Source organism: Pogona vitticeps, chromosome 5 (assembly GCF_051106095.1).
Source record: "Pogona vitticeps strain Pit_001003342236 chromosome 5, PviZW2.1, whole genome shotgun sequence".
Classification (NCBI taxonomy): domain Eukaryota; kingdom Metazoa; phylum Chordata; class Lepidosauria; order Squamata; family Agamidae; genus Pogona; species Pogona vitticeps.
The window spans coordinates 89,662,880-89,683,788 of record NC_135787.1 but is presented as its reverse complement, the minus strand read 5'-3'; the positions used below and the strand labels follow the sequence as shown (position 1 = coordinate 89,683,788).

At 42.8% G+C, this 20,909-nt stretch overlaps 1 protein-coding gene across 5 annotated transcripts in view; it reads right to left on the bottom strand.

The window, feature by feature from the left end:
• Positions 1-20,909, bottom strand: part of TAPT1 (transmembrane anterior posterior transformation 1) — a 165,451-nt gene that overhangs the window by 54,020 nt on the left and 90,522 nt on the right. The gene's annotated exons all lie outside the window — the stretch shown is intronic.

Genomic DNA, 20,909 nt, shown 5'->3' with positions numbered 1-20,909 from the left:
TCAGTTAAGCATGTAATTTAGTGAATGACCAGATATGTGACTCAGATGAGCACTGACACCTCAAGTAGCTGTGACAAGTTACACAAAGCTAAAATAAACAACAAAAGGATTATGGCCATTAATTCATTTGAGACATGCAGCTGTATTGCTATTATTCCAATTATCCCAAGAGTAGATTCAACAATTAATTACCAATACTGATTCTGGAAATGTTGTAAGCTACACTAGGGCAAATGAGTGTCCAAGTATCTACGTAAACTACCTTAATCATATTTACATTAGCTATGGATTTAGTATATTGTCATCACAGATTTTTCACTCAGCTTCCTTTTGACAGTATTGTTTTAATGCAACATTGCATCTCTCCCAACAACAGTTATAAGTTCATTTTAACTATGACAAATGTGATACCTTCATTTTACATACTATAGAATATTTCTGATGTGGGGGAAAAATACCCTTCCTGATGCATTCTGGAAAAAGTTGGTAGATTAGAAAAAATAAATAAATAAAACAACAATTTCACATACTGTTCCAGACTAGCTAGCAATTCCACACGTGATGGGTGTTCTTGGTGCCAATATTATCACTTTGCATTAGATGAGAAAAATACTTCCAGAGAGCTAGGGCAGAAGCAGCTGAAACAGCAGAATCAGGGACAATCCTAAGAACTACCAATAGGTTCCAGTTAGTTAGCATTTTATTTGCATTAGTCATATGCCTTAGCAAGATGAATATAAAATTCACAAAGATGTAAGATGTAAATAAATGCATATACAGTGGTGCCTCGCATAATGAGTGCCCCGTTTAACGACAAATCTGCATAGCGATTTGTTTTTTGCGATCGCAAAAGCGATCGCTTTGTGATTTTTCCCCATAGGCCCCCGGCGGGTGTGTTGGAGCGGCTGCAGGCAAGGTCTCTCCCGCGGCCGCTCTTAAGCACCGGCTGGCATTTTTGGGGCGGGCGCATCAGAGCGGGCGCGGGCGAGGTCTCTCCCACGGCTGCTCTGAAGCGCCGGCTGGCATTTTCGGGGCGGGCGCGTCGGAGTGGGCGTGGGCGAGGTCTCTCCCGTGGCTGCTTTGAAGCGCCGGCCGGCATTTTCTCCTTTGGTTGCAAGCGTTGCTTGCAAGGAGGGAGACAATTCCTCCCTGCCTGGCTGGCTTGCTTTTCCAAAGGAGAAGCAAGCCAGCCAGGCAGGGAGGAATTGTCTCCCTCTGTGCAAGCAACGCTGGGTCCTCCTCGCGTTGGGCTGAGTTCAGCTGGCGCGAGGACCCAGCGTTGCTTGCAAGGAGGGACGATTTCTCCTTGGCCGCTGGCTGACTTCTCCTTTGGAAAAGCAAGCCAGCCAGGCAGGGAGGAATTGTCTCCCTCCTTGCAAGCAACGCTGGGTCCTCCTTGCGCTGGGATGAGCAGCGTGAGGAGGACCCAGCATTGCTTGCAAGGAGGGAGATGATTCCTCCCTGGCACGCCGGCTTGCTTCCGAAGCCAAAAAGGCAGGGAGAAAGTGTGGGAAGTTCGAACTTCCTGCACTTTCTCCCTGCCTTTTTGGCTTCAGAGAGCTCCGAAGCCCCCCATCGCGGTGGTGGGGACCCCCAGGGAGGTCTCCCAGGGCTTGCACACCACCATGGGAGACCTCCCTGGGGGTCCTCGCTGCAGTGATCGGTGCTTTCAGAGGTTTCAAAGGGCTTTCGCCGACATTGGAGGAAGCCCTTTGAAAGCTCCAAAGGCAGCGGAGCACCGGGCGGCTAGAGCAGGCCGGGGCCCTGGCCGCTCGCCCCCGGCTGCGCGGAACCAGCGGAGGGCCGGGAGGCTAGAGCAGGCCGGGGCCCTGGCCACTCACGGAGCCAGCAGAGCATCGGGAGGCTTCGGACCGGCAAGTCCTTTTTTTAAAAAAATTCTGTGTGGGTTTTGGAGGGTGGGTTTGGACTGGTGGGTTATGTTTGTGGTTTGTGTGTGTTTTCCCGTGGCATTTTTGCTGTGAGCACTTCGGCTGTGTGAAAATGGGGGCTTTGGTCCTCCCAAAGGCCCCATTTTCACACAGCTAATTGGCGGTTCCAAAATGGCCGCCACAACCATTTTCGTTGCCCTCGCTTACAGAAGCGGCAAAAATGGCGGCCGGATGGAGGATTCCCGCTTAGCGGTAAGTTTTCCCCCCGTAGGAACACATTAAATGAAGTTTAATGCATTCCTATGGGGTTTTTCCATCCGTATAACGATGTTTCTGGATAGCGACGATTAATCCGGAACGGATTAACGTCGCTATGCGGGGCACCACTGTATTTCAGATATATATACCTGTACCAAAATGAAACAAGTAGACCTATAAAAGGATACTACAGGCACTCCTCACTTAATGACCTACCTGTTTTATGACCACTCGGAGTCATGACCAGTTCCCCATTGTGAGGAATCTCAGTCTTTCTTTCCACCACCAAACCAGGGAGGACAAATGCCCAAACTCAAAACAGTCAGAAGCAACGTGGAAGCTTTTATTTGGGTTTTTTTTTCCCACCAAGCTGGCAGCAACACTCCTGCTGCTGCTCTTCTGGCTAGCTCTTCCGGCTAGCCTGTTTCTGCCTTCAAGCTCCTCACTTAATGACTGAGTCCTAAGAACGGAATTCGGTTGTTAAGTGAGGAGTGCCTGTATTTTAAAATCATAATTGATCTAATTCTAATTAGTGCTAAAAATTTAGCTGAGTGTACCATCACTTGTTCATCTTGGTCCATAATAAGATACATAGATATCAGATGAGCAAACTAGCTTCCTTAACTAACAAGAGGCAAGTTAGCTCTTTGTGCACCTCTTTATAGAAAGAGCAAAACAACAGTAGAAATGGCTTTTAACTGAAATAATATCAGCTGTAGGTCTGATGGCAATTTTAGAATATATATTTTAATTGCATTTTAATTATTTTGCCCTTTTATTTTGCCTTTTTGTATTTTAAATGTTGTAAGCCGCCCAGAGACCTTCGGGTAGTGTGGGCGGCATATAAGTTAAATAAATAAATAAATAAATAGTTGGTCAAGCATTTCAACACCTTCAGTACATGGTCATGAGCAATTTTGTAAAAGGATTCCCTTGAAAGAATCTTCAGGTAGTGCTGAAGGCCTGACATGAAGTTGTGCATACAGAAAGGTTCTTCTATACAGTGGGGGCTCGATTTTAACAAACATCCCTACTTATGAAAATTTCGAGTTATGAGAAGCTACGGCTGCCAAATTTTGCTTCGACTTGTGGTCGGAGCTTTGACCTACAAAAACAAAAAGGCAGGGCAAAAGGGCGGGAAATGAAAACCGTTGGTGGTGAAGATGCTGTTTCTTCGCCCTAATGGTTAGGAAAAGAGAGGCTCAGATTCCTGGGCTTCCATCACTGCCCCGACCGCCGCGCCGGGTGACAATGCTTTGGAAACCCAGGAAGCTGGCACTCAGTGCGGCGGTCGGGTGGATTTGGAAGCCTGGAAGCTGGCACCTGGCGCGGAGGCCGGGGTGGCTTTCGGCTTCCCTGGCTTCCAAAGCTGCTCCCATTGCCCTCTGCCTCCTGTCCCCACTGTCCTCTGATGGGAGCGGCATCCAAAGCCGCCTCGACCTCCGCACCGGCTTCCCGGGCTTCTAAAGCCGCCCCGACCTCTGAAACAGGTGCCCGCTTCCCGGGCTTCCAAAGCCATCCCAATCACCACACTGGGGTGCTGATGCTTTGGAAGCCCGGGAAGCCTCCAGAGGAAATTTTGGGATTTTTAATTTGTTTTTTCCAGCTCCAGGGGCTTGCAGTGTTTTTTATTTTTTTGCTGATTTTTTTCCCCTTTTGGCCGGAACGGATTAAATGGTTTTCAATGCATTCCTATGGGAAATGGTGCTTCGACTTATGAAATTTTTGAGTTGCGGCCACCATTACAATATGGATTAATTTCTTAAGTCAAGGCACCACTGTATTTTAGAGCTGTTAGCACATGCAGATGTTGTGCCATTGTTTTGGGATGACTTGTCATGGAGCAGTCATACCATGGACATGGTTTATTGGCAGCAGACAAATTATTTTGGGGTTCTGTATTGAATAGGCACTGCTTTAATAAATTTCTCACCTTGCCATACCCAATGGTCAATAAGAAGTCAGGTGACAGTCCAAAAGTGTGCATTTTGGACTTGATATCTTTCATGCATTTAATCTCATGAGAATTGTATACAACAAGGGAAAGTAGACAGAGGGAACTAGAATAACTAAAAGTTAAATGTCCTGATCCAGGCCTGTGTATACACCAAGGGAAAGCCACTTTCTAACCTCAGGGAGGCATTTCGAATGCAGCCAGGTATGGCAAGTATTTGCCTGAAAGACTGCATGATTAGCATCTGACCTAGCAGCTTCGCTCTGTAAACATAGAGCACTGCTGGCATGATATTGTGAACTTTGGTGTAGAAAAACTGTCAAGGTTTTTACTGAATGTGTAGCTTTTTCCATGACACCTCGTTGAGCTGTCCATGTTCCTGATGTCTGAAAAATCATGGCTAGATATTTAAAGACTAATCTGCTCAATTGGTCACCCATTCAAAAACCATTTACAGAATCTGAAGTATTTTGAGAATCACACTTTTGTTTTGCTGTGATTCACCTTTAAGTGTTCCTTCTGGCAATAATTTCAAAATGCCCTTAATTATCTTCTCAGTCTCACTTTGGTTTGAGATACCAGTACTGCGTTATCTGCATATAGTAGGACTGAATGGCATTTAGTTGGCAGTTTATGGACATGAAACAGTGGAGATGACAAATGCTTAACAATATCATTCACATACTGTATCAATTGAACAGGACTGGAGCTAAAACTCAACCCGCTTAAACATTTTTGTGGATGATACAGGATATGTAATATGTTCATTGGTGGCACAGCATACTCTCAACCAGATATTATAAAAACATTCAATTAGAAAGAAAAGTCTTTTATCCATAGTTATGGAGGCTCATTATTCCCATAGTCATACACAAGGTAAAGACATGAATGCTTCCTCAAAATCAATCAATGCTGCACACAACATGCTTTCTTCCTTTTTTAACATAATTATTAGTATGGTTGGCTAAAACATAGCAATGATCTAGAGTGGATCACTCTTGACTAAATTCTGCTTGCTCTACTACCATAATATCTACATCCTGGAGCCAAACAATTAGATTATTACAGGGATGTTTAATATAGAACTTACTTATTACAGTAAGCTGATCGGCCAATAATAGGCAAGATAAATTTTGTCTCCTTTTTATATACGAGAGTGATTACAGATGTGTCCCAACTCATAATAATCCTGTTTGATCAATGAATGAGAACAAAACTCCCAGTAGGAAGGTCCACCATGTCATGTTGGATTCTATATGTTCTGGGGTCAAAAAATTGATACCTAGTACTTTGTTGCTTTTCAGTTGGTGGATAAGACTTCATTTACTGAAACTGGTGGCCAATTAGGGAGATTTTCCATTGCTACTGTTGTTTGGGTATCCCGAGGATTAGAATCAGAGAATAATGCATTATGGTGCTTGTATTTATTGCAACCTATAATAAAATTTGGGACTGAGAAGCCACTATTCATTAACCCTATTATTGTATGCCAGAAAAGACAGTATCTCTATCACTAGAGGCTTTTATCAAAATTTGTCATTCAAGTTGCCTTTCTCCATAATCAATAATTTACATGCTTGTCTACTGCCAACATACTCATTTAACAAAGATTGCAAATTAGCTTTTCTGTACAGAGGTGCCTCGAATAGCGATGTTAACGCGTTCCACAAAAAACATTGCTATTGGATTTCATTGCTATTAGAAATGTGGTTTCCCACTGAAATGCATTGAAAGCCGGCTAATCCGTTCCAATTGGAATGAATTGCCGTCGCTAATGGAAAATCTCCATAGGAAACATGGCTATTCAAAACGCGGTTCCCCCATTGAAATGCACTGAAACCTATTCAATGCATCTCAATGGGGGAGTTTTTTTATCAAAAGGAGGGAAACCGAGAAGGGTGGTGCCGGGGAAGCCACAATGCCTGTTGCTTGGAAGGGTGTCGTGGTGGATCGCCCAGTTGGTGGTGCCGGGGAAGCCACAATGCCTGTTGCTTGGAAGGGTGTTGTGGCGGATCGCTCCTGAAAAGCAGGATATGACCCGAAGAGGCAGCTGGGCCGGGTACGTCGCTGGTTTGCCTTCTGCTGCCCAGCTAAGGCCTCTTCCTTCCCGCTCTCCTGGGGCTGAGCTCGATGATTTGGGTCCGTGCTTCACTGGCCGAGTGCAATCGGCACTTATCTGGAAGCGGGGAAGGGCCAGGGGCGCCCATACACCAAGTGGGGTGGGGGGGAGAGCGGCGGCGGCATGCCGAGCAGGGGCTGGCTGATCTTGCTGCCAGCCAAGCACAATCGGCGCTTATCTGGAGGCAGGGAAGGGTGCGGACTGTTGGCCAGTGAGCTTGCCGCCTAGGACGCCCATACACCAAGTGGGGCGGGGGGAGAGCAGCGGCGGTGCACCGAGGAGGGGCTGGCTGGTCTTGCTGCCAGCCAAGCACAATTGGTGCTTATCTGGAGGCAGGGAAGGGTGCGGACTGTTGGCCAGGGAGCTTGCCACCCAGGATGCCCATACACCAAGTGGGGCAGGAGGGAGAGCGGCGGTGGCGTGCCGAGCAGGGACTGGCTGGTCTTGCTGCTGGCAGCGCCTCAGAAGCCTGGTGGTTGGGGATTCCCCCCAGTATTGGTCTTGGCAACCCAGCCCCATCCCACCCGCATGATTTCAGCCTGCGTCCAGGGGGAGGACGAGGGGAGTGGGAAGGGCTTGCCTGTGGCTTGGCCACGGGGCCGGCCAGCCCGCCCGCCCGCCCACCTACTCGCCTGCCAGAGCACACGGGGCTGTTTAAACCATCACTACTCGAAAATCGCCCATAGGAAACATCACTATTCAAAGCGGAAAAAAGCCCCCCAAAACTCATCGCTATTCTGTTTCATCGTTAATAGAAGCGCTCACTATTTGAGGCACCACTGTACTTATAATAAATTTTCCTCATTTGACCCTTGGCCCACTTACATTCACTATCAAGCTAGCCAGATGTTTTTGAAGCTCTTCCAGAGCCAATTTTGTTTGCTTAATTTTTAGATGCACTCCTAGTTTTTCAGTCAGTGTTTGAAATAGTTTTATTGCATCACTGACATTGCTGGCACCAAGAATGACATTTTGGGCATTCACATACTCCTCAGTCTTCAGTAGTTGAAGTCCACCACTGGTGAACATTTAATTCTTTTGCTACCAGTCACTTCTAAATCTTTACTGGGGTAAGACCGTATGTAATTCTAATCAAAGGCTACTATATACTGTATTAGGTGTGTTAACGTCAGTGTCAGGGGTAAATGATCACTCTCTGTACTGTTACAATTTCAAACTGAGCAACAAACTGTATTCATATTCAAAATGTGAGACTGCTATACAGTCAATCACACTACCACTCCTCTTAGTGAAATGAGTGTATTCTCCAAATGAATCCCCATTCACAGAGCCATTTAATGCTAAGAGATCCCTAACTTCTTGTGAACTGAGCAAAGTGATATCCTGCATAATTACATATTTTATCTTTGGAAGTTTGGCACCTTTTCCCCAATATATAATCATCTAAATCCAATAGTCAATGAAAGCGGGCATATAACTTTTCATCATTAGCACTTAAGCGTTCATTAAAATCCCTGCAATAATAAATATTAGAATATAAAAATTCAAGGCATTCTACATAGTTATCAATAGTAACCCAGAAATTATTGATGGTTATGGTCTTGTAGCAAGGTGACATGTAAATGTTAACTATCAACAAAGCGTACAGAGAACAAAATATGGCAGGCAATTACACAGATGTTACAGGTCACCAGATAGGTTGCAATATTAGATAATAATGGAATTAAGCTGATGTGAGTGGCTTGCTTAATAAAATTCCAAGCCCCACCCCTTAGAGCTACCTCCTCCAGAGGTAGGATTTGCTTTTAATAAATAACTTGCAGAACCATCCAACTCTTCTCCCTCTCAGGTCTCCTGGAGGAGGACTATATCATAAACCCTGATAAAATCTTGGAAAGAGGAATCTGCAGTAGAGATGGGGGTATTCATATTTATACACGAATACCCTCACACAGTTGGAGATAACAAGGGCTGGATGGTCCAGTCAGCAATGCATTAATGCCACGGGGTCCGCACTGCCATCCTATCACTCTGGAGATCGCGATCACCGAACCACTCCTGGCAAGAAACGGGACAAAGCCTCTCTGCCAGGTTGAAGAGTGGCTCGGCAATTGAGATCTCTGGAGCGATATGACAGCAGTGCAGACCCTGTGGCATTAGCATATATCGGTGAGTGGACCGTCTGGCCCCATGGGGCCAGACCCTCATTATCTCCACCTGTGCAGGGGTATTCATGTCCGTAAACAAATACCCCCATCTCTAATCTGCAGCCTTCCTTTGCCAGTCTTTCTTTTTCCAGGAAAGAAATGTCAGCAAGAGATCTTGTAGATGGATTAAGGGTCATCAGAAGTGGACAGTTCTGAGGTGACTATTTTCTTTCCACCAGCATGGTTGAGCAGGGTATTCCTTTCTAAGAAAATTGCTTGGTTTGTCCACATTGGGAAGACACTGTGAGATGTTGGAAAACTGTTCCCTTGAGCCACTGAATCAGAGCAGTGGGCTGTTGCCCTCTTACTAGATGAGGCTCTGCTTCTTTCTGGGACCTGGTCTTCCCCTCCAGACAACTCAACAGAAATCACTTCTGCAGGATCAATCAGCTCCAGCTGCTTACATTAGACACTACAGGAAAGGCAAGGTTAAATGAACAGCATGCCTTCCCAATGACTCTCTCAGGGGAACTGATTTCCTCCTTGGTCAGTTATCTGATTTAGGTCCAGGGAGATGGAGTCATAATTTCTGGGTTTCGAGTAGGAGTCAAATCAATATAAATCATTTCTGGAACAAGCTTATGCAGCAGAGAATTTAATGCCACTGTGACCTGGTGTTGTGCAGCATGTATCTTCCCACTCAGAGGCTCTAGATTGCTTTCAGAAAAGCCTATTACTTCTTTACCTGATTCTCTTGTCTGTGCCCAAATCATAATCATACTATAACTACAGAGCTGGAACATATGAATTATCGACCCCAGCCCCTCAAGGAGGCACAGTGACAAATTGAACTTCCAAACTCTGTCTCTGCAGCCAGATACCACTAAGGTGCAGTTGGTGTTCAATTTTAAATGGGGGTCTTATTACAGAAAGTGTCTTCTAGGATGGTCTTGTTTAGTAGGGGATTTATTCTCTCTGGTGGCTGACACTGCAAAGTATGTATCTTTCTGCTCTGAGGTTCTGAATCAGCACTTCCTTCATTCCTAAATTCATTCAATTGCTGTTATGTTTCTGAATGTTCAGTGGCCCAGTGGAGTCTCTAGTGGCTATTTTATCCTCCCTTCCTTGCCCTTATTTTTATCAGATGACCCTTTAAAAGCTCAATTTTGTTAATTATGTAATTTGGTGCTTCATAAGGAAGAGTATCGAAAGAGTCAGAGGTGCTTCTCTTTTGGTTCTGTGGGTTTCATTGCCTTCTCCATTGGCTGGTGTAAATAATTATCTCAATAATTATACTCAAACAGGTACCCTGGACGGTGAGAAAGAAGAGACAAGAATATACGTTTTTGACTAAGATATTACTGGACAGGAAGATACCATTCCAATGGAGAATCCCAGAAAGGTTGCTTCTGAACTTCCAATCCAAGAGATTCAACATCAACAGTAAAATGAAAGCCAGAAACTTTATGAGAGAAATGAGACAGGAACTGAAACTGTCAGAAAAAGATTTACAATTTTCAAGTGGAGAGTCAGAAGAGGAAGAGGAACAAGAAACAAGAGGGGCTGGAAGCCAAAGGGAATCATCTCCAAGAAGAAAAACCAAAGGAAAGAAACTGAAAAGAAAAAAAGGTAGTAATGATCAGCAAGATGTCTAAACAAACTAAGTTTCTCTCGGTGAATGTTAAAGGACTTAATTCACCCCAAAAAAGAAGGAAAATATTTACTAAAGTGCTTAAAGCAAAGGTAGATATTTTTATTCAGGAGACCCACATTGTAGAAAAAGATAAAAAACTGTTAGAAAATTTAAAATTAGGCAAAGTCTTCACAGCATCAAGTAAACAGAAGAAAAATGGAGTTGCATTGTACATTAAAAAACAATTCGAGCCAGAATTAGTGTTTGCCGCCGAGGATGGAAGACTATTAATGGTAGAAATCTCTAAGGAAGGAGAAAAAAATTCTCTTGGTAAATATATATGCACCAAATGAAGCTCAAGGCAAATTCTACTCTCAACTGAAAAACCAACTAGTACAAAGATCAGAACAAAAAATATGTATCATGGGAGATTTCAACGCAATAATCAACAAAGAAAAAGACACATCCAAAGAAATTCAACACGGGAGGAAAAAATCAAGAAATATGATACCTAAGGTGTTTCTTGAGATGGCAGAGGAATTAAACCTAATTGATCTATGGAGATTAAGAAACCCGAATAGAAGAGACTACACATTCTACTCTAATAAACATAAATCATGGTCAAGAATAGACAATTGTTGGATATCAGCAGAGGCTACATACCAAGCAGAGGACATTGAAATTCTACCAAATACATATGCAGATCACAACCCAATACTGATGACCTTAGGTCAGAGAATAAGAAATCGCTTGTGGAGACTTAATACCCAACTGCTGAGAGAAGAAACTTTCATAAAAAAAAAAATTAAAAATGAAATGAATACAGTGGGGTCTTGACTTAAGAACGACTTGAGTTAAGAACATTTTGACTTAAGAACCGCTCTCATAGGAAAATATTGACTTGACTTAAGTACTTGGATTTGAGTTAAGAACTGAAAAAAACCCACGTGGGAGGCAGGGAAAGTGCAAAATTTGAACTTTTGGTTAACTGTTGCCCAGTGAAAAGGGTGCCTGTCTGCTTCCTCACTCCTCCCAGCGTTTAGAGAGTGGATTGGGAGTCTTCAGACTGCCTGGTACTGCCTGGGCTGTATTTTCCCTGCCTTCCCTGAACCTTTCTTGACCTAAGAAAAAAAGAAACAAAATATCCCCCTCTAGTGGTCGAAGGCGGAATAGCAGCTTCCCATTAGTTTCTATGGACGGAAAAGAGCAGATACGGATCAAATGGTTTTCAATGCATTCCTATGGGAAATGCAGATTTGACTTGAGAACTTTTTGACTTGAGAACCGCCTTCCAATACGGATTAAGTTCTCAAGTCAAGACCCCACTGTATCTTTTTTCAAATGAATAAACCTCAGGATACAGGGATGACAACAATATGGGATACAGCCAAAGCGTATTTCCGAGGATATGCAATAGAATTCAATATCAGAAGAAAAAGAGAAAAAAATAAACAACACCAAACCTTAATAACATCTCTAAAAAATGAGGAAGCAAAGCTTAAGAAGGCACCTACAAAGAAGGAACTACTCAATAAAATAAATATCCTACAGCACAAAATTAACTTATTAAAACAGGAAGAGATGGAAAAAGAAAATCAAATTCACAAGGCAAAAATTTTTTGAAAATGCGAACAAACCGGGAAGATGGCTAGCATATAGAATAAAAAGAGAAAGAGAGAAAACGATGATAACAACATTGCTTAACAAACAAGGGAAAGAAATATACAAAGAAAAAGAAATCGAAGAGGAGATCTGTGGATTCTTCAATGAACTATACAAGAAAAGAGAAGGAGAAGAACAGAGGATTGCAAATTATTGGAATAATACTCCAGAATGGAAACTGAATCCCCAACAGTTGGAAAAAATGAATGAACCAATCACAACAGAAGAGATTAGCGAAGCATGGAAGAAACAAAAAAACGGTAAATCGCCTGGCCCGGATGGACTTCCAGCAGAATATTATAAGACATTTGAAGAAACCTTAATCCCACACTTCAAGAAATTAATCGAAGATATACAGACTAAAGGGGAAATTCCAGACTCTTGGAAAGAAGCACATATCTCCCTAATACACAAAGAAGGCACGGATAAAAGATTAGTCAAGAATTATAGGCCAATTTCCCTATTAAATGTTGACTACAAGATCTTCGCAACTATCTTAGCCACAAGACTAAAGGGGATACTTGAAACGATAATACATAAAGATCAAACAGGCTTTTTATCTAAAAGGAATCTATCCTCAAATATAAGGACTATAATAGATACATTGGAATATTATGAACTACACCCAGGAAAACAGATGATGCTAATCTTCCTGGATGCGGAAAAAGCCTTTGATAATGTCAACTGGGAATTTATGTTCTCACTGCTGGAGAGAATGGATATACAAGGATCATACCTGAAAATGATTAAGGCATTATACACTAAACAAACAGCCAAGATAAAAGTGAATGGTAACTTAACTGGAAATATACAGATTGAACAAGGAACAAGGCAAGGCTGTCCATTATCTCCCCTACTATTCATCTTAATATTGGAAATACTTAACAGGCAGATTAGAAATAATGAAGCCATTAAAGGACTTAAAATTGAGGGAGAAGAATTTAAGTTGGAAGCATACGCGGACTATTTAGTGATAATATTAGAGAATCCTATGGAAAATCTTGAAGTACTGATGGAAGTTATTGGAGAGTTTGGAAAGGTGGCAGGTCTCAAAATAAACTATCAAAAAACAAAATTTATGACAAAAAACAAAACAAGAAGATGTGGATAAATTAGCACAGAATTCTAAATTTGAGGCGGTAAAAAAAATTAAATATCTAGGGGTGATCATCACTAGAAAACCAAGCAATTTAATGAAGGAAAACTACTTGGCAATGCAGAAAGAAATTCAGAAAAATCTGGAGGAATGGAACAAATTACAAATCTCATTTATGGGAAGAGTTTCAACAATAAAAATGATGATCCTACCTAAACTTTTATTTTTATTCTCAAACCTCCCAATAATATTGAATTTTAAGTATTTCAAGGACCTGGACAGACTAACAGCAAATTTTCTTTGGAAATATAAGAAACCAAGAATAAAACTTAAATTGCTGCAAGACCTGAAAGAAAGAGGGGGAGTGGGTGTGCCGAACTGGTTGCTATATTACAAGGCATGTGCAATGACTTGGATTAAGGAATGGATAACTTCAGAAAATCAAAGGCTGTTGAAATTAGAAGGACACGACTTAAAGAGGGGATGGCATGCATATGTATGGTATGGGAAATTCAAAGAACACTCTCAGTTTGAAGAGCATATTATTAGGAAGGCTTTAGGGATGATATGGCAGAAATTTCAAGCACAAACTTATGAAAAAATCCCAATATGGGTAGCACCAATAGAAGCATTTTCATTTAAAACCTTGAACCAGAAAGGAAGGTTAACCACATATGAAAATCTGCTAACAAATGAGTTGGAGATAAGGGATAAACAAGAGCTCGAAAAAATGGGTATAGCGGTGGACTGGTGGTCAATGGCAAAATTAGAATCAAGATATAAAAAAGACAGGGCTGTGGGGTTTCTTAAGGGCAAAGTTCAGGTAGACAGACTGTGGCTGTATATGGATGAAGCAATAATTAAGAAAATGTATACCTATCTATTAGAATATGAACTAGAGGATGAAAGGGTGAAAGAAACAATGATAAAATGGGCAAAAATTTTGGGTATAATGTAGATCTTGATAACTGGACAATGATGTGGAAAGAAAGCAATAAGATTTTGAAACCAGCAAATTTAAGAGAAAATGTACTCAAAATGTTTTACCGATGGCACTATACACCCATAAGATTAGCAAAAATGTCAGAGGGTAACAGTAACATATGTTGGAAATGGAGGAAAAAGGTCGGTACTTACTACCATATGTGGTGGACATGTGAAAAGGTCAAAATCTATTGGACACAGGTATGGGATTTAGTAAAAGAAATTATACAGCAGAGATTAGAGCTGAAACCTGAAATGGCATTACTGAATGTCATTTCAGGTGTAAATGACAATAAATTGAAGCATTGTCTTATGTATATACTCACAGCAGCTAGATTACTCTGGGCCCAGAAATGGAAAACAGAAGAGGTTCCGACGATGGAAGAGCTGTTAAAGAAACTATGGGACATGGCAGAGTTGGACACTCTATCAGAAGCATTGCGGGAACAGCCAAGAGATTATATAAAACAAAGCTGGGGGCTAATATATCTCTGGGCCCAGAAGAAGACTGAAGTTTAGGGTGAAATTTAGGATATATGTAGAAATTTATTAGTATATGCTGTAAACAGATATAGGGAGAATAGAGGACTAATGAGGCTGGAATCTTTGACTCCAAGGGGGGGGCACCTCAGATAGAGGGGTTAGTTTAGTTTTTTTTCTTTGCTATATGGTCTTCTTTTTTTTTCTTTTCTTTTCATCTCTTCGTTTTGGTTTTCTTTTTCTTTTTTGGTGTCTTGTGGTTTTCTGTATGTTAAAAAATTCAATAAAATTTATAAAAAAATAAATACATATCTTCCAACTTGGTAGTATTTGGAGGGGGGGTTTCCCCAATGCATATTCCCCCCCAAAAAGCGTTAATAATGTACCGATCAATTAAGTTAGTGCTATGATCTTCTATCACTTGAGGGCTTTTAACATTTGGGTACAAAGCGCCAGAGGCAGACAAGGAGCACTGTTCTCAAAAACTCTTACCGCAGTTTCTAAAAGACTTAGCAAGTGCAATTTATGCTTGTATTGTGGTAATAGTGGTAAACCCTACTGCAGAGGTCCCCAACCCCCAGTCTGTGAACAGGCTGCGGACACAGATCCCCTACCCTGCCCCGCGAGCACCTCCTGCAAATGCCGCTGTGCGCATGCGCACAAGTAAGTTCTGCCCCGTGAACACACTGTGCACTTGCACACAAGTGCCCTCAAGTGCGACATGCGTGCAAGTACCCCTCCCCACGAGCAGACCTGTGCATGCGCATGAGTGAGCTCCACCCCCTGAGGGCATGCCACACACCCCCCAATCGGTCTGTGGTTTGGAAAAGGTTGGGGACCACTGCCCTACTGGTTTAGGGAAATTTGGCAAAGCTAGCTTTTGTCTATTCAAGACTGGCATCCAGCCATAATCTGTTATGATTTTGTCCTGTAAGGGTCTATGTTTCTGTGAGACATGAGGTTGTGAGTTCTGAATGACATGTTTCTGTTCTTGAACTGATACTGGTACAGAAATTTGAGTGAGACAGCAATCTGCATTGATAGAGAGGTGAACATATTCCTTTGGGTCTGCTTCCTTATTTACAGTTGGCTTCTCAGTATGATTAAAGCTTTTCTGTGCTGGGCTACTGTCCAACAAGTTGAAGAGTTTCTTGAACTGCATCTTTTTATTTTGAACTGGCTTAAGATTTTTATCATTTTTTCTTTTCTTCTTATTTGCAACTTTCCTTTTAGTAACCTTTGTCCCATATATGTTTTGTACATATAAAAACAGTAGTAGATCTGATTGTGTAAGTTCTGCTATTAATGCCTTCTGTATCAGGGGTCCCCAACCTGGCCCACGGCCTGATGCCAATCCGTGTCCTTGACAAGACCAGGCCGCGGAGACAGATCTCCCATCCCCCCTGCACACCCCCTTCCGCATGCACGGCCTATCCACCCACATGCATGGGTGCCCCACCCCCACACATGTGCATGAGTGCCCCCCGCCACCACAAGTGCACCCCACGCCATCCATGCATGCATGTGAGCATGCCCCATCCCCACGAGCATGCCTCACCCTGCCCCCCTGTGAGCACAGAAGGTCCTGAACCCCCCATGCATGGACCCCACACCCCCAACCGGTCCACGGGTCAGAAAAGGTTGGGGACCACTGCTCTATATTGCATTTTGGCCATAGCTTTTTGCAAATGTTTGGAGGTTCTAGTAGAGGAGTGTAGCAATCGTATACCCTTGACCGAAGAACGGTACACTCCTATCTGGAATGGTCGTCCTCTTCCACCAAGCGTGCAGCTTCAGGAAGGAGGGACACACATGGAGTGGTGAGGGAGGAAGGGGACACCCGCCTAGCCAACCAGATAAGCTGAATCAACCCTAGTGATCAATGGGGTGACAGATGTCACAGCCATATCACTGGGAACTCATTTGGCAAAACTCTGCTTACTTATAGTTTAAATAGCTAAATGGCCTTACAGAGCGACATTGAGGGTGAGTTCATGTATATCTCCCCCCATGGATCCGGCACAATTGACTATATTTTGATCCCTGTTCCCCTATTATCATGCGTGGCTAAGTTCCAGGTGGGGGAGCCTCTAGCGAGTGACCATCTCCCCTTATGTTGAATCTTGCTCTTAACACAGACTCTACTGTCCTGACCGACTCAGCATTTGAGGAGTGTCCATTGATCCTGCCCAGAATGAAATGGAACCACAGAGCAAAACACCTCTTTGAAAAAGTAATTAATCTAGACATGACACCCCAAGATTTCCTCAATTGGTTATCTTTATCAAAGCCCAATCACATCAAAGGCTTTGAGAGCCTAATAGGCACCATAATAGCTAGCCTTGGCCAGTTCCCTCAACAATCTCAGAACAGACAGGCCCCAGCCACACGTCCTAGGTTAGACAAGGAATGTCTTGCCTTGAAGCAGGATATGAGGAGGACCTATAATAACTATAGAACCTCAAGGGCCTTCAAGCTCCCTGCACAGTATTTTGAGCTTGTAAACCACCTCAGAATAGCCATTGAGAAGTTCAATCATCAACTTATATTGGATCGTTGGTCTCATTTAGCTCAGGCTATCAACTCAGGCAACAACAAAAAATTTTGGGAGGTGGTTTCAGGTTCTTTCATTTTTAATAAGAATTTGCATTACCTCCCCTATATACCAGCTGGGACATGGGAACAGCACTTCATGGCCAACTTTTATGATAGCTGTAAGCCCACAGTGTCAACCGACTTGCTTCCACCCAGAGAACTCCTGGAATAGGCCCCAGTTACAACTAGTGAAATAAAAAATCTTATAGGACACCTTAGAACTGGAAAGGCACTGGGTCCTGATGCCCTTCCCCCGGAACTGCTTAAGGCCTACCCCGACTGGTGGGCGCTTGTTCTTGCTGCTGTATTTACTTCTGTTAATCGATCTGGTATCCTGCCTAGAGCATGGACACAGGCCATGGTGATTCCCATCTATAAGAAGGGTGATAAGAAATCCCCTGCAAATTACAGACCAATAAGCCTTCTTGCTATCACTGGGAAGATGTACACCAGTTATTTACTCCAAAAACTTCAAGACTGGATATTAGACCAAGATATTCTGGGTTTTTTAAAACAAGCAGGTTTTAAGGCAGGAAAGTGTACATTAGACCATTGTTTGATCTTATCCCATCTGATTTCCAAATACGCTTCACAGCATAATACTTGTTTGTATGCAGCTTTCCTAGATCTAAAAGGGTCCTTTGATTCTATAGACAGAGATATCTTATGGCTGAAGCTCGGTAGGCTGGGCATTGGTAGGAGGCTCCTCTTCTTAATTCAAAAACTCCATGTGGGCTCTACCTGTTGCATAAAAATGTTGACACAGGGGGCCCTTTCCAATCAGATTTTTTCCAACAGAGGAGTGAAACAAGGCTGCGTTCTGGCGCCAACTCTGTTTAACTTATTAATGACCTCTCCCCACTCCTACATAACATCAATGGCCACAGCCCCAAACTGGGCCTTATACAGATTCCCATCCTATTATATGCAGATGACATGGTTCTCCTCTCCCGCACAAGGGTTGGTCTAAAGCGGCTAGTTAATGGTTACCATGATTACCTGATAGGCAATAAACTTCAATTAAATTTTGAGAAATCCAAAATTATAGCTTTTGGCAAACATGGAAAACCCTTCTTTTGGTCATTCAATGGCAATTATATCCAGCAGGTCAGAGAGTTTAAGTACTTGGGTGTTTTTTTTTTCATTACAGACATATCTGGTCAACTCACCAGCAGACAGCGACTAAGTCAGCAAAACTTTAAGCACAGGCTATTTTACGTTTCCATCGCACTTGGGGCCACTCTTACATCCCTGCTGTGCTGCAGATTTTTAATGCTAAATCAGCAGCACAGCTTCTATATACCCATCTGGATGTCTGCATTACATAGTTCTGTGGAAAGGGTCCAATCAACATTTTTGCATAAAATCTTTGGCCTGCCCCATTGTGTGCCCTATGCTACTCTATGCCTTGAAGGCGGTCAATACAGGATTGAGACTCAGGCTTGGCTCAGATTCTTTAAGTATTGGATTAGAATTTGTTTTTCAGCCCAGGACACCTTATTTCAAGCGCTGCTTGCCAACAGTCTGTTTGCAAAAGGTTTGGCCCTATTTCTTAAGAAAATAAAGACCTTGGGGCTGTCACCAGATTTGCTGAGCTCAATAATTCCCTCCAGGGTGTTCCATACAATCAGAAAAAGAGTTCTGGGTATAGAGGGGCAAACTCTGCATAGCGCTGCCCAAAGAGTCTGTTCCCCACTATTTTCAGCTGCCCCTCGCCCATGGCAGTAGACTGAAATATCTCAATCATTTAGAACAGCCACAAGATCGATGGGCATTTACCCTTGCCAGATGCAATATAGTACCATCGAGCTTAGCACAGGGCAGGTATATGGGTTTACCAACAGAACTAAGAGTATGCCTGTGTGGTCAGGGAGAGGTTGAATCCCTGCAGCATATGTTATTCTACTGCATTTTGTATAAGGACATCCGCCTGTCTTATTTGAGCATTTTCCTTGCCTCCCATTCCGGATGGGAAGATCTGAGAAAAATTCAGCATCTCCTAAGTGGCACTACTAAAGAACTTACCCTGACAACTGCTAATTATGACTATGCTATCATGCAGAGACGTCGTAGCATGCTTCGCAGAATGATGAGCCCTAAATATGCATTTGGTTGTTCCCTGCCACCTGTCAGCCACTGAAAATTTTAGCTCTATTTTACTGTGTTTTAATTTGTACAATATGTCAATAAAGGTTTCTGTCTGTCTGTCAAATGTCCACTAGGATAGTTAAAAGTTTATTAGATTAATTTAATAAATATTTCATATGCTGTATATCCTCCATTAAGTAGAGAAGCCAACTTTCAAATACTAAATCCTCTCCACCTGGTGTCAGAGTCTGAATCGGAGATTCTTCTTTAGTTACATTTCCTCTGCCTGGAATCAATGCTGATGGTTGCTTCTTCAACTTGTCTAGCAGATTAGTCTTATCAGAAGGTTGCATTAACACGTGAGGTGTCAGATTTTTGGCAGGAGGCAGTTCAGTGGCCACATCAACAGTTCAGGTTTCCTTTAATGTCCAAAGACCAATCCAGACTAGTGCTAATAGTGTGGCTCCCTGTTTTTCTCCTGTGATGAAACTCTCACCTATTTTTCCCAGTGACATCAAGAAGAACATAACTGACTGAAAGGATAACCACTCTGGAAAAGACAACAAGAGATACTTAAAACAAGAGTGGGCAGGTTTTGTCATTAACAGTTAACAAAGAGTTAAGGAGAAGCAAAGAGTGTATCTCAGGGCAGGAGTGTGGGTTTTCAGGGTGCTATGCATTATAGTGACTTTGTAAATGATAAACTTATTCTAACACAGAAAGCTGATGCTTTTAACACATGAAACTTAAAGCTTATGAGAGTGCCTTGTAACCTTTACAGTTTTGTTTTATGTTTCACTCTAAAATGGTTTGGCTCTTATGATTTGGGCTCAAGGACAGCCCAGGGGAAAAAGCCAAGGCAGGTCAAGAGGTAATTAGCCAGGTAGGGCTGGTCATCCGCAAAACCCCCCCCCCCATTTCATTCTTCCTTCCAGGGAAGTGCTGGGTCATTTTTGTTTGTACTCTCCGCTATCTTAAAGGGTGACTCACAATTGTGAATGAGAGACCAAGGGATTTGTAACCCTTTCTAGTTAAAAACCACACTCTTACTAGGACAGAGCTTTATTCTGCCTACCTCCTGCCCACCAGCTCTACATCCATGAATGCTATTCTTGGAAGACTGTATGGTAGTATTATTGTCCTTTCTATTTGCTTCTCAAAATTTCAGTAGTATAGTACAATGAGTTCAGGGCAGACCTTGTTGTTTCTTGGTATCTCACAGCAGCTCCACAGTCTTATCTCCCTTTGCTCTTGACATCTTATTGAGAGGCCCTTCTCTTATTTCCGTCTGACTCACCTGTAGTCCCCACTGACTCACCTGTAGTCTGCCAGCTGTAGTGGTGTTTCAGAAACTTTTTGATCCAAACAGGCAGTATGAGAAGGAACAAAAACCCACCAGAAAGAAGTAGAGTGAGCCATCCCCTCAAACACCTATGGCAGGGGGTTATGAAATGGCATATACATTATTGCCGGCAGTTGAGTAGTTAGAGATACAAGAAAAAAAGAGCGGGAAAAAGGAGAAGTGGAGGCAGAAGAGAGTTTTTAGTGACAGAAGTAGAGATATAAAAAGAATGATAGATTGGGGGAGGTAGGACAGTAGGAGGAAAGGAGACATAAAAAGGAGAAGGTGGAGGAGATACTGGTAGGATGGGGATGGATAGAAATGGAGGATCCCTGAACCAAGGAGAAAGTTAAGATGAAATTACCTCTGGAAGACGTAGAGAGAAGGCAACAGTATTGTAAAGTAAATCCAATAGATGGCAAAAAGGAGAGAAGAGGAGAGGATATTTACAAGAGAGGGCAAAGAGGAATTACAGTCCAGTTAAGAGGCAATCAAACTGGTAAAATGCACCTTTATGTATACCTGAAGGAAGGAGATCGCTGGAAAAAGGGAGATCGATCCGGAATGAAACCCCCACTAGTGACAGCTACTGAAGGGATATGGGCATGGCACCCATGTTGTGGAACTATATGCCCCAGCCTGAGAAATACCACCAGGAAACCAATGGATCGAAAGTGTTTTGGGGCGAACCCTCACTGGTG